The following is an 8,669-nucleotide window of genomic DNA, read 5'->3' as shown; positions in this document are numbered from 1 at the left end:
TACTCCAACTATGCTTACTTCTAGACAATTAATACTTCATGGAAACATATTCCAACTAGTCTTACTTCCAGACAATTAATACTTCATGGACACATACTCCAACTATGCTTACTTCTAGACAATTAATACTTCATGGACACATACTCCAACAAGTCTTACTTCCAGACAATTAATACATCATGGACACATACCCCAACTATGCTTACTTCCAGACAATTAATACTTCATGGACACATACACCAACTAGTCTTTCTTCCAGACAATTAATACTTCATGGACACATACTCCAACTAGTCTTTCTTCCAGACATTTAATACTTCATGACACATACTCCAACTAGTCTTTATTCCAGACAATTAATACTTCATGGACACATATTCCAACTAGTCTTTCTTCCAGACAATTAATACTTCATGGACACATACTCCAACTATGCTTACTTCTAGACAATTAATACTTCATGGACACATAGTCCAACTATGCTTACTTCCAGACAATTAATACTTCATGGACACATACTCCAACTATGCTTACTTCTAGACAATTAATACTTCATGGACACATACTCCAACTATGCTTACTTACAGACAATTAATACTTCATGGACACATACTCCAACCAGTCTTACCTGCAGACAATTAATACTTCATGGACACATACTCCAACTAGTCTTTCTTCCAGACAATTAATACTTCATGGACACATATTCCAACTAGTCTTTCTTCCAGACAATTAATACTTCATGGACACATATTCCAACTAGTCTTTCTTCCAGACAATTAATACTTCATGGACACATACTCCAACTAGTCTTTCTTCCAGACAATTAATACTTCATGGATACATACTCCAACTAGTCTTTCTTCCAGACAATTAATACTTCATGGAAACATATTCCAACTAGTCTTACTTCCAGACAATTAATACTTCATGGACACATACTCCAACTAGTCTTTCTTCCAGACAATTAATACTTCATGGAAACATATTCCAACTAGTCTTACTTCCAGACAATTAATACTTCATGGACACATACTCCAACTAGTCTTTCTTCCAGACAATTAATACTTCATGGAAACATATTCCAACTAGTCTTACTTCCAGACAATTAATACTTCATGGACACATACTCCAACAAGTCTTACTTCCAGACAATTAATACATCATGGACACATACCCCAACTATGCTTACTTCCAGACAAATAAAACTTCATGGACACATACTCCAACTATGCTTACTTCTAGACAATTAATACTTCATGGAAACATATTCCAACTAGTCTTACTTCCAGACAATTAATACTTCATGGACACATACTCCAACTATGCTTACTTCTAGACAATTAATACTTCATGGACACATACTCCAACTATGCTTACTTCTAGACAATTAATACTTCATGGACACATACACCAACTAGTCTTTCTTCCAGACAATTAATACATCATGGACACATACCCCAACTATGCTTACTTCCAGACAAATAAAACTTCATGGACACATACTCCAACTATGCTTACTTCTACACAATTAATACTTCATGGACACATACTCCAACAAGTCTTACTTCCAGACAATTAATACATCATGGACACATACCCCAACTATGCTTACTTCCAGACAAATAAAACTTCATGGACACATACTCCAACTATACTTACTTCTAGACAATTAATACTTCATGGAAACATATTCCAACTAGTCTTACTTCCAGACAATTAATACTTCATGGACACATACTCCAACTATGCTTACTTCTAGACAATTAATACTTCATGGACACATACTCCAACAAGTCTTACTTCCAGACAATTAATACATCATGGACACATACCCCAACTATGCTTACTTCCAGACAATTAATACTTCATGGACACATACACCAACTAGTCTTTCTTCCAGACAATTAATACTTCATGGACACATACTCCAACTAGTCTTTCTTCCAGACATTTAATACTTCATGACACATACTCCAACTAGTCTTTATTCCAGACAATTAATACTTCATGGACACATATTCCAACTAGTCTTTCTTCCAGACAATTAATACTTCATGGACACATACTCCAACTATGCTTACTTCTAGACAATTAATACTTCATGGACACATAGTCCAACTATGCTTACTTCCAGACAATTAATACTTCATGGACACATACTCCAACTATGCTTACTTCTAGACAATTAATACTTCATGGACACATACTCCAACTATGCTTACTTACAGACAATTAATACTTCATGGACACATACTCCAACCAGTCTTACCTGCAGACAATTAATACTTCATGGACACATACTCCAACTAGTCTTTCTTCCAGACAATTAATACTTCATGGACACATATTCCAACTAGTCTTTCTTCCAGACAATTAATACTTCATGGACACATATTCCAACTAGTCTTTCTTCCTGACAATTAATACTTCATGGACACATACTCCAACTAGTCTTTCTTCCAGACAATTAATACTTCATGGATACATACTCCAACTAGTCTTTCTTCCAGACAATTAATACTTCATGGAAACATATTCCAACTAGTCTTACTTCCAGACAATTAATACTTCATGGACACATACTCCAACTAGTCTTTCTTCCAGACAATTAATACTTCATGGAAACATATTCCAACTAGTCTTACTTCCAGACAATTAATACTTCATGGACACATACTCCAACTAGTCTTTCTTCCAGACAATTAATACTTCATGGAAACATATTCCAACTAGTCTTACTTCCAGACAATTAATACTTCATGGACACATACTCCAACAAGTCTTACTTCCAGACAATTAATACATCATGGACACATACCCCAACTATGCTTACTTCCAGACAAATAAAACTTCATGGACACATACTCCAACTATGCTTACTTCTAGACAATTAATACTTCATGGAAACATATTCCAACTAGTCTTACTTCCAGACAATTAATACTTCATGGACACATACTCCAACTATGCTTACTTCTAGACAATTAATACTTCATGGACACATACTCCAACTATGCTTACTTCTAGACAATTAATACTTCATGGACACATACTCCAACAAGTCTTACTTCCAGACAATTAATACATCATGGACACATACCCCAACTATGCTTACTTCCAGACAATTAATACTTCATGGACACATACACCAACTAGTCTTTCTTCCAGACAATTAATACTTCATGGACACATACTCCAACTAGTCTTTCTTCCAGACATTTAATACTTCATGACACATACTCCAACTAGTCTTTATTCCAGACAATTAATACTTCATGGACACATATTCCAACTAGTCTTTCTTCCAGACAATTAATACTTCATGGACACATACTCCAACTATGCTTACTTCTAGACAATTAATACTTCATGGACACATAGTCCAACTATGCTTACTTCCAGACAATTAATACTTCATGGACACATACTCCAACTATGCTTACTTCTAGACAATTAATACTTCATGGACACATACTCCAACTATGCTTACTTACAGACAATTAATACTTCATGGACACATACTCCAACCAGTCTTACCTGCAGACAATTAATACTTCATGGACACATACTCCAACTAGTCTTTCTTCCAGACAATTAATACTTCATGGACACATATTCCAACTAGTCTTTCTTCCAGACAATTAATACTTCATGGACACATATTCCAACTAGTCTTTCTTCCTGACAATTAATACTTCATGGACACATACTCCAACTAGTCTTTCTTCCAGACAATTAATACTTCATGGATACATACTCCAACTAGTCTTTCTTCCAGACAATTAATACTTCATGGAAACATATTCCAACTAGTCTTACTTCCAGACAATTAATACTTCATGGACACATACTCCAACTAGTCTTTCTTCCAGACAATTAATACTTCATGGAAACATATTCCAACTAGTCTTACTTCCAGACAATTAATACTTCATGGACACATACTCCAACTAGTCTTTCTTCCAGACAATTAATACTTCATGGAAACATATTCCAACTAGTCTTACTTCCAGACAATTAATACTTCATGGACACATACTCCAACAAGTCTTACTTCCAGACAATTAATACATCATGGACACATACTCCAACTATGCTTACTTCCAGACAAATAAAACTTCATGGACACATACTCCAACTATGCTTACTTCTAGACAATTAATACTTCATGGAAACATATTCCAACTAGTCTTACTTCCAGACAATTAATACTTCATGGACACATACTCCAACTATGCTTACTTCTAGACAATTAATACTTCATGGACACATACTCCAACTATGCTTACTTCTAGACAATTAATACTTCATGGACACATACTCCAACAAGTCTTACTTCCAGACAATTAATACATCATGGACACATACCCCAACTATGCTTACTTCCAGACAATTAATACTTCATGGACACATACACCAACTAGTCTTTCTTCCAGACAATTAATACTTCATGGACACATACTCCAACTAGTCTTTCTTCCAGACATTTAATACTTCATGACACATACTCCAACTAGTCTTTATTCCAGACAATTAATACTTCATGGACACATATTCCAACTAGTCTTTCTTCCAGACAATTAATACTTCATGGACACATACTCCAACTATGCTTACTTCTAGACAATTAATACTTCATGGACACATAGTCCAACTATGCTTACTTCCAGACAATTAATACTTCATGGACACATACTCCAACTATGCTTACTTCCAGACAATTAATACTTCATGGACACATACTCCAACCAGTCTTACCTGCAGACAATTAATACTTCATGGACACATACTCCAACTAGTCTTTCTTCCAGACAATTAATACTTCATGGACACATATTCCAACTAGTCTTTCTTCCAGACAATTAATACTTCATGGACACATACTCCAACTAGTCTTTCTTCCAGACAATTAACACTAGAAGTCCCAGCATTTTTCTGTCTACCTAGAAGAACCAGAGAGGGGTCATTTGGCCCGACGCTTTTCCCGAATACACTAATCACTCATTTTGTTATGGTAATGAGGCTGTTAGGGGCAGTTTGTCTAGGTAGACAGAAAAATTATACATGTGGGAAATGCCGAAAGGAGCAATGGCAGTGCCAGGATTGTGAGTGACTGCTCAAATGTATGTCAGTCACGTTTACATGGACATGGTTTTTCATTCTTTGTAAATATGCTTTTTTCTTTGTAAATTTTTTTTTTAAACTATTTTTGGCACACAAAAATAACAATTGCTTCTGCAACAACCCTCCACACCAAAACTGGGAAAACAGTTGCTTTTTCATTCTTTGTAAATATGTTTTGTTTTGTATTTTTTTAACAATAAATGTCAGAGTGTTGATCCCTTCATTCTGTTGATCCTTGCAAAAACACACACAACCTACCTCAGAACTAAAGCTTGAGCTGTAAGGTCCCCTCCCCCACACAGGCTCAAGTGGCCCCCTGCCGTGTGCCACTAACAGCCACATTTTCATAACAAAAGGAGTGTCCACAGGGGGGACTAGGGGTCAAATGACCCTCTTGTGTGTTTTCTAGGTAAAAATGTCAATTGACCCTTCTCTGGGACTTCGCGTGTTAATACTTCATGGATACATACTCCAACTAGTCTTTCTTCCAAACAGCTCAGGAACTTCAACGACACAGATCCACCAGTTATCGATCGCACACACATTCTTGTATTTGTTACCTTCTTGAGACCAGGGCCATCCCGTGGCATAGGCCGTATAGGCAAATGCTAAGGGCGCCGTCCATCAGGGGGCGCCACGCCAGTGCCACAAATGTTGCGGGAAAAAAAAAAGAAAAAAGTTGGTACTATTATTTCTAAATACAAAACATAATCCCACGTTAATTAAAATGCAAAGTAAAGCCTATTTAATAGAAATATTATTTGTTACAAAATTACCCCCCCCCCCCCCCCCCCCCCACGGTGCGCCCCCTCCCTTCCCGTATCATGACTCTTACCACATCACAAGATGCATACTTGCCAACCTTGAGACCTCCAATATAGGGAGGTGGGGGAGGGCTTGGTCGGGGTGGGCGTGGTTAAGAGGAGAGTATATTTACAGCTAGAATTCACCAACTCAAGTATTTCATATATATATATATATATAAATACTTGACTTTCAGTGAATTCTAGCTATATATATATATATATATTTTATTATATATATAAATAAAAGAAATACTTGAATTTTAGTGTTCATTTATTTACACATATACACACACACACACACAGCGCTCATCTACTCATTGTTGTACTTGCAAGTACAATGCTTTGTTAAGGGTTGAATTGGCCATCCTCTTTCTATTGTCTGTCACTATTTTTCTAACCATGCTGAACACCCTCTCTGATGATGCATTGCTGTGTGGCACGCACAAAAGTGCTTTCATCAAATGCACGAGTGTGGAATCTTCCATCTCTCCCTAGCATGGCCCAAAACTTTGTCCAGTTTACATCTGCTGTGACAACTAGAAACACACGAGCCTCCACCAGGGGGCAGTGTAGCGTACCCAGATGTAAAACCTCTTTTGCACAATCAGCCTTTTCATATAAAGCCATTAAGGAATGGAACGACCTCACAACAAACTTGAAAAGTCTAACAGATTACTCTTCATTCACAATTGAAGTTAAAAAGTGGCTTTGGAGCAATCAAAGCTGCTCACACGGTCACTAAGATGGGCATTATGTTTGACACATCAACCTAATGGGTATTATATTTATCCATGAGAGCATTTTTATTGTAAATTGTGAGGTGTGTGTGTTAAAATCATGGTTGTTTTTACAAATGATGACAGATGTGAACAAAAGCATGTATTGTCTTTGTGTGATGATGTAAATGAGGTGTGGTTGTATTGTATATTAAGTATGTGTCCATGAAAGGGCATTTTATGACTTTTTTCTTAATACTTGTGTATGATTTTATTGTCATAATTTTATTGCATGATTTTTGTATCCCTTTAATTTAGGTAGCCAGGGACTGCAGATGGAAATTTTAGCTATAATCTGGTACAGAACATATCTGTCTTTGGGCTTAATGTTTCTGTACATTGTGCCTTCAAATAAAGACTAAACTAAAACCGGTCAATCCTTGCTTCCTGGGGAAGATCTTCCCTGGCAAGCAATTGGTACTCCAGTACTTGTACCCGGAGGCTGCTCAGGTCCAATCGCAGCTGCGGCAGACTTTTTTTGGGGGGGGCGTGGCCTCCAGCTCCGGCTGAACACCGGGAGTTTGTCAGGAGAAAATCTCTGTCGGGAGGTTGTCGGGAGAGGCGCTGAATATCGGGATTCTCCTGCTAAAAACGGGAGGGTTGGCAAGTATGCAAGATGTCAAAACGGCCAAAACTGTCAGGTGCCCAGGGACGAAAAAAGAGAGAAGAAGAGGAGGCGAAACGAGAAAAAGACAGAGGTAGCAGGTAGGTAACGTTAGCCTACATGAAATTATTTGTCTGTTACAGAATGTGATAGTAACCTGGCTTTTTAGCATTAAGCTAATGTTACATGATTCGGCAATTGCTAATCAATAAATAGCTAGTTCTGTTTTAACGTCGGGTTAATATTGTGGAGGGGGCTAAATTGTTATGGAAAATAATAATGTAACGCTAGGTAATTACAGTACTCCCACTTTACATTCCTCAGGGACATTTGTATTAGATCTTTTAAGCAGGTGTTTTTTGTTTACATTGTTATTGCCTTCTGGTTAGCTAATGTTTGCCCTGCAGGTAATAGTCACTTTTCCACCCCTTTATATATTAGGTATAGTTGTAAGCGTAGTTGTTAAAGTGCACATCATTAATGTTAATTAAGCAATATCACATGAGAGGGAATGCTGTTCTTTAATTTGAGCACTGCTGTGATTCGGTTAAAGATAATCATAACATAACATTCTCATATAATATGTTAATTTGCTTTCTTTAAGTAAAAAAAAAGGTCAAAGACAAAGCTATTCGGTTTCTTGTGAGTATATACACTTCACTGCCGATGTGGGGGGGTGGGCGCCACTTAAAATCTTGCCTAGGGCACCAGATTGGTTAGGGCCAGGCCTGCTTGAGACCTCCGAAAAATGCCTAACTCTTTAGGACCACCCTTTCTAGATATATAAAGATTTGTATTTACAACATTAATAATATATACAAACTATGCAAATATAAACAAAGGTAAGCTTTTAGTAACATTTTTTTGTTTAATTTTTGGTTTGTAATCTTCATTATTTACTTTATTTCAATTTCTTACAGGCACTTGTTATTACATATGTTGGCCAGGGGGGGGGAACACTTCAAATTTTTACACACACTTGTTATTTCATATGTTGACCAGAGGGGGAGCACTTTTAAAACCGACACACAGTCAATTTGAAAAATCCCTCCTTTTTGGGACCACCCCTAATTTTGATAGAGTTCACCACCAGGGGTGCAAATGAGACATTCTCTATTAGGTTTTCCGTATTGGGACCATGATTTATGTCCTAACTTGTTCACCGGTCCTCATATGGAAGCTACTTTTCCTTGTTGATGTCTCAAGAAGGGTAGAAATACAAGAACACACACGCACGAACGCACACACACAGGTTGAATTCTGGCTTTTTAGCAAGGAGGGGGCAGAGCAGATGCTGTGACAGGAAGTTGCTAACATAGTCCAGATGTGAGGACCAGAGTCCACCTCCCACACAGC

This window comes from Entelurus aequoreus, linkage group LG01 (genome assembly GCF_033978785.1).
Source record: "Entelurus aequoreus isolate RoL-2023_Sb linkage group LG01, RoL_Eaeq_v1.1, whole genome shotgun sequence".
NCBI lineage: Eukaryota > Metazoa > Chordata > Actinopteri > Syngnathiformes > Syngnathidae > Entelurus > Entelurus aequoreus.
This window is presented reverse-complemented; position numbering follows the sequence as displayed.